The sequence below is a fragment of the Ursus maritimus genome, unplaced genomic scaffold, assembly GCF_017311325.1.
Source record: "Ursus maritimus isolate PB19 unplaced genomic scaffold, ASM1731132v1 scaffold_9, whole genome shotgun sequence".
In the NCBI taxonomy this organism is placed as follows: domain Eukaryota; kingdom Metazoa; phylum Chordata; class Mammalia; order Carnivora; family Ursidae; genus Ursus; species Ursus maritimus.
The window spans coordinates 49066219-49075737 of record NW_024427107.1 but is presented as its reverse complement, the minus strand read 5'-3'; positions in this window follow the sequence as shown (position 1 = coordinate 49075737).

Below are 9519 nucleotides of genomic sequence, written 5' to 3'. Positions count from 1 at the left end.
TGGTTAAGACTATGTTATGTTTTCAACACTGTTTTCTCTTCCTGGGCACATAGATAATTGCATATGTTATTCTCCCATGAAAATATATTGGGAGCCATATGATTTAGTTTAGGTCAATGGAATGCATGCAGAAATAATGCAAGGACACTTTTATACCCAGCCCTTACAACAATACTGCACAATTATCTATTTTTGTATTTTCCTTCAACATTAACCTTGTATATTTTCTCAGATACACTAAAAGACAGAAGTATCTTTGGTCCCTGAGTCACCACTTGGAGGGGAGCTGTTCAGGAGAGCTGCCTGATCTACATCAGATTGTTACCTGAATGAAAAATAAACAGAAATTCCAAGGTCTGTTTATTACTATCACGTAGCCAAGTCTATCCTGCCAGAGACAGATACCCTAAGGACATTGCAGCCCATGCCAGGCCAAATTCTATTCAATAGTTTGCAGTCATGGTGAAAGTCTAGAGAAATCTAATACAAAAATGCAGCTAGGCTTTGCACCCTGATTTGAAAATCCAACAAGGGCACTATGTTCCAAATTACCCTGGGTAATAACTGTTCTAATGTGCAGTTTCTCTGCTCACCTGAGTTAAGTTTTCCTTAAGCACAAGACAGAAAGATGCTAAAATGTCTATAGGAATCACTAATAGATTTTTAAACACACTTCATAGTGTAGCCAAAATAGTTTATATTGCACACTTAGATCTATTTGATGGACCTCTGAGCATCAGTTTTTCCAGTTTCCATGAATTCTTCCCTACATTGTCATACATAGGGACCAGCCATGCTGATTGTCCTTTTTTCTTAGATTCTGGAGTGGAGATTTAGATACAAATATCAAAAAGACAATACAGTTACAGAAAGCCATCAATTCCTACTCCTTGGTAGCCTCTGGTTTGGTGTCCCCTTGCTTACTCTCCCATCATATTTTCTAGAAGGAGGTAAAAATTATGCTAAAGTTGGAACTAGTGACAAATCTAGCATTTGGCAAATCATTAACTCTCACTATCCTTATTCTCCAGTAGTTCTAGACCAGAGACATGATTTGCTCATTTATCTTTTACCATATTTGCCTTTATTTTTCAAAAATGATACATGAAATTCTTTCTGTACAGTGAGAGGGAAGCTCATTTAATATGCACTACTTTTTTTTTCATTTGCCTTTTTCCTTTTGATTTTGTCTATTATGATTTTGTTTTTCTTTGCGTTTTTGTATGAAAGTCTTCTCCATGATTATAAAAACTTCTACCTATTATCCATTTAATTAATTTTATTTCCTCAATTTTTACCAATTTAAATCTCTGAACCATCTGGGCTTAATTTTTCTATAAAATATATAAAAGAATTACAAATTTTTTTTCAAATGGCTAAGTGGTAGTACCAACAATGTATTTTGAATGATACAGTTTGGTCTGTTCCCTGTCAATTATTATTCCCCTGTTAAATTCCATTTTGTACTTATTGCTATTTCTGGAGTCTCTATCTTTTCATCCTTTATTTAAAAATATATTCTCATGTAGCTTTAATTTTTTCCTTGGTTTTCCTCTTACTGATTTAATTATTCTTTATTTTGCTGATGTTTATTCATTTGCCTTGCGTGTTAGTATTGCCAGGATTTTGTCTTTGTTCCACTTTCTTTCTCATTTTTTACATTTCTCCTAAAAGATCACATCTAATTCCATAATTTCAAATAATATTCATTTAGAAAGGACTCCAAAATTAAAATTCCTGGTTTGGGCTCTCTCTAAAGTGCCAGAATAATCACCTGCTATGTGTATCTCTCTCTTTATCCTATGAGCATCTCAAAGTTAATGTATCTAAAATGGGAGCTCATCATTCCTATGATCTCCCTCTTTTTCAGCCTGAAGCTATTTTTGTGGGTTTTTTTACCTTTCCTTTCTTACTTTAGTCAAAAGCAACACTGCTCCTGTACTGCTCAAATAAGAAATTCAGATTCATACATTCTGATTAATAAAGTATTTTTTACCCCCCATTTCATAATTTTCATGGTAACTCAGGCTAAGAAAGATTTCTCAAATATACATTCTACACCCGTCCATTAATTCAGGACTTGCCTCTTATTTAGACCAAGGCGAAGCCTCTGTACTAGCTTCTCTTTCTTCAGTATCTGCACTTTTACTCATACATCCTTTAGATGGGTTTCCAGAGATATAATTTAAAGCACAGATCTGACCATTGCACCCTCCTACTTAAAAGAATTATTGTGTCTCTACAATATCAAATTCCTTAGCATTTTACATTTTTCATCTTTATCTTCACTCTGTCTAGTCCTGTGTTGCACTATAAACCCTGTGTTACAGCTATTTGGGATTGCTCATTACACACCAAATATGCAGTTCATCTTCACACCTCCTTTCACATTTCCATACAATTGCCTTCAATCAACTTTTTTTTCTATGTCTGCCTAACATGCACCTGTGCATCCTTCATGGCCGATCTAATTGCTAGTTTTCTTTTACCTTCCCAGGTATTTTCCTTTTGTCTTTACTCACCTCAAACAAACTTTCATAATAATATCTAGTACGACATATCAAAGTTACTTATTTGAATGACTGCCCCTGAAGAGAATACCTTTCTTATTCATATTCTTATCCACAGCATCTAGCAAGTTTGAATTCGAACTGGAAGAAATTTCTTATCCACAGCATCTAACAGTGTCAATTCAAACTGGAAGAAAATTTCTAGTAACATTTGACCATTTTTTAATGTAATAGCATACATTCCATTTACCCCATTTAAATTGGTAATCATGCATGTCAACTAGTGTCTATCATTGATTATAGTCTTGGTGGGGGAGTAATTCTAGATCCCACTCTAATGTAATCTGAGATACTAGGTCCAGTTTCTTCTCTGTGCCTTTTGGAACAGCCAGGTAAGAGCATGTGAATAATACAGGGATTAGAGTGAATAATACAAGGAAGAGAATTAATTAAACAGTGATTGAGGAACTACCTGGAGGTTGCTAATCTCATCAGCAGCAGCAGCATTCTAACTAGGGTATGAGACTGAGCTTGATTGCCTCTTACTTTTTGACCATACAAAGCTTCTTCCGCTGTTAATTAAATGTCACCTTTTAAATGAAGTCTATCTAACCAATCCATTTGAAGTTATAATCTCTACAAACTCCTGATCCCCATACTTTGTTCAACTTTTAAAAAATTTACAAGGTACTTATTATCTTCTAATGTAGTACATCATTTAGTTGTTAATAATTTATCCACTCCAGACTTCTTGTGTTTACTATTTGCATGGTATACCTTTCTTCCTACCCATTTACTTTGAATCTGTGTCTTTATATTAAAAGGATGTTTCTCATAGACAACGTATAGTTGGAGCATACTTTTTCCCTATTCTGACAATTCCTGCTTTTTGTGGAAAGTTTATGCCATTAACATGTAATACAATTATTGATGTGGTTGAATTTGGGTCTACCATTTTATTATTTGTTTTCTCTTTGTCTCCTCTGGGTTTTTTTATTGTTGTTGTTGGTGGTGGTGTTCTCCTGTTACTGATTTCTGACTCCTTTTGGATTATTAGAATATCTTTAAGATTTTTTATTTTAATTCCTCTATTGGCTTTTTAGTTATGCCTCTTAGCATATTTTTAAGTTTACTCTAGGGATTAAAATATACCTCCCTATCTATTCACAGTCCACTTCCAATAGGTATTTTGCTGCTCTTATAAAATATATGTAGGAATACATAGGGTTTTATTAACCACCTAAATCCTTTATGTTATAATTATCACATATATTACATTAACATATGTTATAACTCCCATAAGAAAATGCTACAATTTTTGCTTTAATCAGTACTATTTACCTTAGAGAAATTTAATGGAAAATAAAGTTTTTCATATTTATCCAGATACTTACCATTTTTCATTTCCTTCATTTCTTCCTGAAAATAGAAGCTTTCATTGGTTATCCTTTCCTTTTATACTGAACAACCTCTATTAGCATTTCTTATAATGCAGATGGGCTAGGGACAAATTTTATAGTATTCTTTCATTTGAAAAGATTTTTATTTCTTCTTCATTCTGAAAAAAAAATTGTGTCCACTGGATATACAATTCTAGAGTGATCATGTTTTTGTATTTAAAATTTTAAAGATATTGTTTCACTGCCTTCTGATCTTCACATTTTCCAGTGAAATGTCAGAAATCATTCAAACTGTCTTTCCCCTCTACATAATGTGTTCTCTTGCTACTTTCAAGATTTTCTCTTTATTGCTGATTTTCAGGATGATTTCATTAATTTTGGTACTGCTTTGGGTTCACTGAGCTTCCTGATTCTTTAAATGTATTGCTTTCACAAAATTTGAGGAGATTTTAGGTATCATTTATTCAAATATTCCACCTGTTCTATTTTATTTCTCCCTGCATTATTGGATTACAATTGCACATATATTCAAACTTTTCATATTGTCCCACAGATGCCTTGTTCAATTTTTTCACTTTTTTTTCCCTGTGTCTAATAGATTAGATGACTTTTTTTGATATATCTTTAAATTCAAAGATTCATTCCTCTATTATCTCCATTATGTATTTACAACCATCTAGTTAATATTTTTCAGATGTTGGATATTTCACATAGGATTCTTATTTGATTTCTTTATAGATTTAAAATATTTTCTCTGTAGAGAGTTCTTATTTTTTTTTTTACCGACAAGCATATTTTCCTTTACCTTATTAAATGTTCTTATGTTTTAAAGATATTGTTTACTAATTTAAACATCTGAGTCATTTCAGGGCTGAACCCTGTTGGCTGTATTTTCTTTTGAGAAGATGGGTTCTTCATATGTTGAGTAACCTTAAACTAGTGTGGACATTGTGAATAATATTTTGTGGAGGACCCAGATTCTGTTATAGACCTCTAATAATATTTATATTTTTGTTTTAGTAGGCAATTTACTTAGTAAAGCTGCAAACACAGACTTTATCAGAAATAACAATTTCAATTCAGTTATTTTTTTCCCTTGCTAGGCTGCTTACAATCCTCCCTGGTCCTATATAAGTCAGAGATCAGGCAGAAATTTGGGCAACACTGTTCACAAATTTGAGTTTTCCCTCGTTCTCTTTTCCTTCCAATATTGTTCCCATTTACTTTCCAGGAACTGTGGTTGCCCCAAATTCTCTCCTGGTCCATGAAGCTAAAATTACTATATGATTTTTAACAGTGTTTTACCTGTCTTATGTGAAGCCATTGGCATTTTGTCTCAGTTTGCCCTCAAGCTAAAGGATATAGCAACAAGAAACTCCTCCTGTATATTTTTCTTGTTTTGAGTCTCCACCATAATCTACATGCTTTTCTTCTCTCTTTAGAGCATTTGGGTAATTCAGTTCAATTGTTGAACAGCGTTTGTAGTTGTTACCTTTGGGAGGGCCAGTTAGTTAGAACCTTCCTCAGCCACACTGGCATAGAACTCCTATCATTTATTTATCCACTTTGTTATTATATTGTCTGGGTGTTCAGGACAGGGATTATTATTTTTTTAATGTTTCCAAATAACTAAGAGAAGTGTTTGCAACATAATACTGAATAAATGTTTGTGAAAAGAATAAATGCAATAGGACTACCTAAGAATGGCTACAACTAAAAATAAGACAAATGTATATGGAAAAATATTTTAAAAAATTGAAAAACACAAAGTAGTGATGCCAAAAATGGAAAAACTCAATCTAAAAAAAGTGTTAATTATTTATAAATTAATCTACACATTTAGAAATTACACTAAAAATCACAGCTGGTTACCTTTTACAGACATTGATAAGCTATATCTACAAATTTATAAGGAAGAACAAAAGGCCAAGAAAAACTGAGACAATTTTGAAAAAGGAAAAAGCAAAGTGTACTTCACTGATGATTAAAAGACTTATATGAACCATATAATTTAGTATGTTACTTGCACAAAAATGGAAAAAAATTAACTAAACATAAGGTAAAGGTAAGAAGCAGAGCCATACATATATGGGTATTTCATATGTGACAGGTAATATGTACAATTAGTATATTCTTTAACAAATGGTGCTTGGAAAGTTAATTATCTGCATATAAAAATAATATTTTCTCACTTGTCTTACATCAGTTCCAGAAAGATAAAAAGTTAATTATAAAAATAAAAAAATATTAAATCACGAAAATAATAGTAGTTAATATTTCTAGAAATTTGTGGTTAAAATTTTCTTACAGCAAGGGGAGGGGAATGGGGGATTGGGATAGGCCGGTGATGGGTATTAAGGAGGGCACATATTGCTTGGTGCACTGGGTGTTATACACAAATAGTGAATCATGGAACACTATATCCAAAACTAAGGATGTATTGTATGGTGACTAACATAACATAATAAAAAATTATTTTAAAAAAATGTAAGTAATAAAATGATCTGAACAATTAAAAAAAAAGAAAAAAAAGAAAATTTTCTTAAAGCAGAAAACAAAGGCACAAATCTCAAAGAAAAATCATAAATTTTACTTTTTTAAAATTTAAAACAGCTGAATTTCAAAAGAAAATCTAAAATCTTTTCAGTTGATAAAACTGTGAAAGAATTTTTATCCTGGGGGTACCTGGGTGGCTCAGTCAGTTAAGCATCTGATTGTTGATCTTAGCTCAGGTCTTGATCTCAGGGTTGTGAGTTCAAGCCCAGCATTGGGGTCGATGCTGGGTGTGGAGTCTACTTAAAAAGAAAAAAAAAAAAAGACTTTTTATTCTGACAATTTAACAGGCAGCTAGAAGTCAATAAGGAAAAGACAAAGAATCTAGCTTAATAAGGGGCAAATATATGAGAGACAATTAATAGATTAAAAAATGCATAATAAAAATTAAAAAATATGTACATCACTAGGAATCAGGAAGATACAAATTTTAAAGATGTGATATCCATTCACACTCACCAGATTAACAAAAATTAAATTCTGAGAGTATCAAATATTGGCAAACATGTAGTGAAATGGAAACTCTTACACACTATTAAAGGGAGTGTATATTAGTCACTATCAGATAGTAAGTAATTTTCAATATCTAGTAAAGTTAAGATGTGTGTATTTTGAATCTCAGAAATTCTACTAGGACTGTATCACAGAAAAACCTTAGCACTTATGCACAAAAAGACAGATACAAAAATGTACATAAATATTTGCAATGGTATAGATTTGTAATAAACAACAAGCTCATAAACATAAGACTATAAATAAAATGCAATATATTTATACAAAGGAATATTATAAAGCAGCTTAAATGAATGAAATAGAGATACATATTTTACCATGGAAAGATGTGAAAACACAGTATCAAATTGAAAAGACAGATGTATATACACAGTATGGTACCATTTATTTATGCATTTAAAGGCAAAAAAGCAATATTATATATCTTTGTATCCCTATACCATGTCATAAATATACATAAACTGAATGGGAATGATATATAGTAAATATAAATGAGTAGTTAACTGTGGGTTATTTCTTAAGCGGACGGCATGTACATGGATGCTCATTGTATTCTAACCCATATGTTTTAAAACTCATATGACTGAAATATTGAATATAAAATGGGGATAATAATATTTAGGTGAAATTTTGTTTGAAGAATTAAATGAGGTGATACATATAAATAACTTTAGTAACATAAAAAATGATGGGGCAGTGTTAATTTTTCCATAAAATCACAATAGCTAGAAGTTGTAATGAAAAAATAAATCATGAAAATATCTAGCAATATCAAGAATGGAAAACATTAAAAATGTAATAAATGAGACCTATACTAAAATTCACTCTATTACCAGGATAGATAAACATCAATTCAAACAAATGAAAAGATAAATTGGGTCTCCAGATAAGAAGATTCAAATTTGTAGAGATGTTTCTCCTTTAAAAATCAATTTATATGTTAATCATATCATAAAGAAAATTTAAAGATAAATTATTTATCTTTATTTACTTATATGTATTTATGTTTATAAATTTTATATTTATAAATATATTGATTATAAATTTAAAATTCCTTTTTAGGAGAAGTATATTTTCAAACAATTTTGGCAGAGTGATAATACTTGAATAACAGGAATTCTTGATCAATAAGAAAAAAATGAGTCTACAGAATTTTAACATAGGCAAAAGAAATGAGTATGTAATTTACAAGTGATGAAATATAAACAGCAAATAAACACACAGAAAATGCTCAATTGTACTAGTAATCTGAACTACAATATTAAGAAAGCAATAAGTTTCACTTTATTAAATTAGCAAGCACTTTAGATAATCTAATAATATTGACTTGGACAAAATTTCCATAATAGTGGCGAGAAAAGGTCAGGGGATTCTTCCATAAATAAACAATTATAAACATGGGCAAAAATACTAAAAATTACCATTTGAAGGCAAGAGAAAACACCCAATAGCAGGCAGAAACTTGAGAAATATTTATTCTAGAAAGAGTGCCATTGCAATGGACGAGAATTCCAACTTTGTGACTTTGTGGTCTGGGGAAGCTCCAGTATTAGCCCAGGTGAGATGGTAAGAAGCCACAACCTTAAGAACTTGAAGTAGAAGATAACAGAGTTCAGATCCGGAGAAGACCTGGAAATCATATACTCTAAAATCTGAACATAGCCCAAATCCCTGGCAGACTTCTAGATTAATGTTTCAAGATTGAAAAATAAATAATAGTATACAATGATGATAGAATGATATAAAATAATTAGAACATATTTGAAGAATACCTGACCTAAAATAATGCCATCTGGAAATTCTAAGATTCAAAATTGCATGTACAGTACGTCCTCACTTTTGCTGGGGAAAAAAAAAAGGAAAGAAAGGAAAGAAGGAAGAAAAGAGGGATTTATATCTATAGCCCAAGTGTTAGTTGTCTTTTTTGTCTCTTGCTCCAAGAAGGCATAGATATTTTAAGTGAATTCACTTCCTTCAATGTCTATTCCCTCATTACACAGGTCTGCCTGAAAATATGTTGAGATATATTTTGTATTCTTTTCCAACTACTGCCTTCACTGCTAATGAAGATCTTTATGACTTTTTTTTTTTTTAGTAGATGGTGGTAGGTATCGAACTGCTATTTTATTTAGATTCTATTAGATACAATAAACCAGTGTGGTAGTAGTTCTATTTTAAAATGTCAATACTTGCTACTCATCAGAAATTAAATGTTTTGAAACTATCTACACATGACAAAAAATGTCTGATGTGAACTTAAAATGTTCTCAAGGGCTTTCAAATTTTATTTTAGAGTATATGAACCAAAAATTTGAAGACCATTGCCTAAAGAATACTGTCAAACAAAAACCTCAATGAGTAGAGTGTGGATTTTACTGAAGATCTTATAGGGAAGATAGCTCAGCAGACAATTTAAAAGTGTTTTACTAGACATTTTTGTTCTCCCAGAACTTTTAGAGTACACTACCAGGAGTTTTTAATTCGCTTTCTCCTGTTCTCTCATACTTACAGATTTACAGGCTCCCTTCTCTACTCTTATGTAC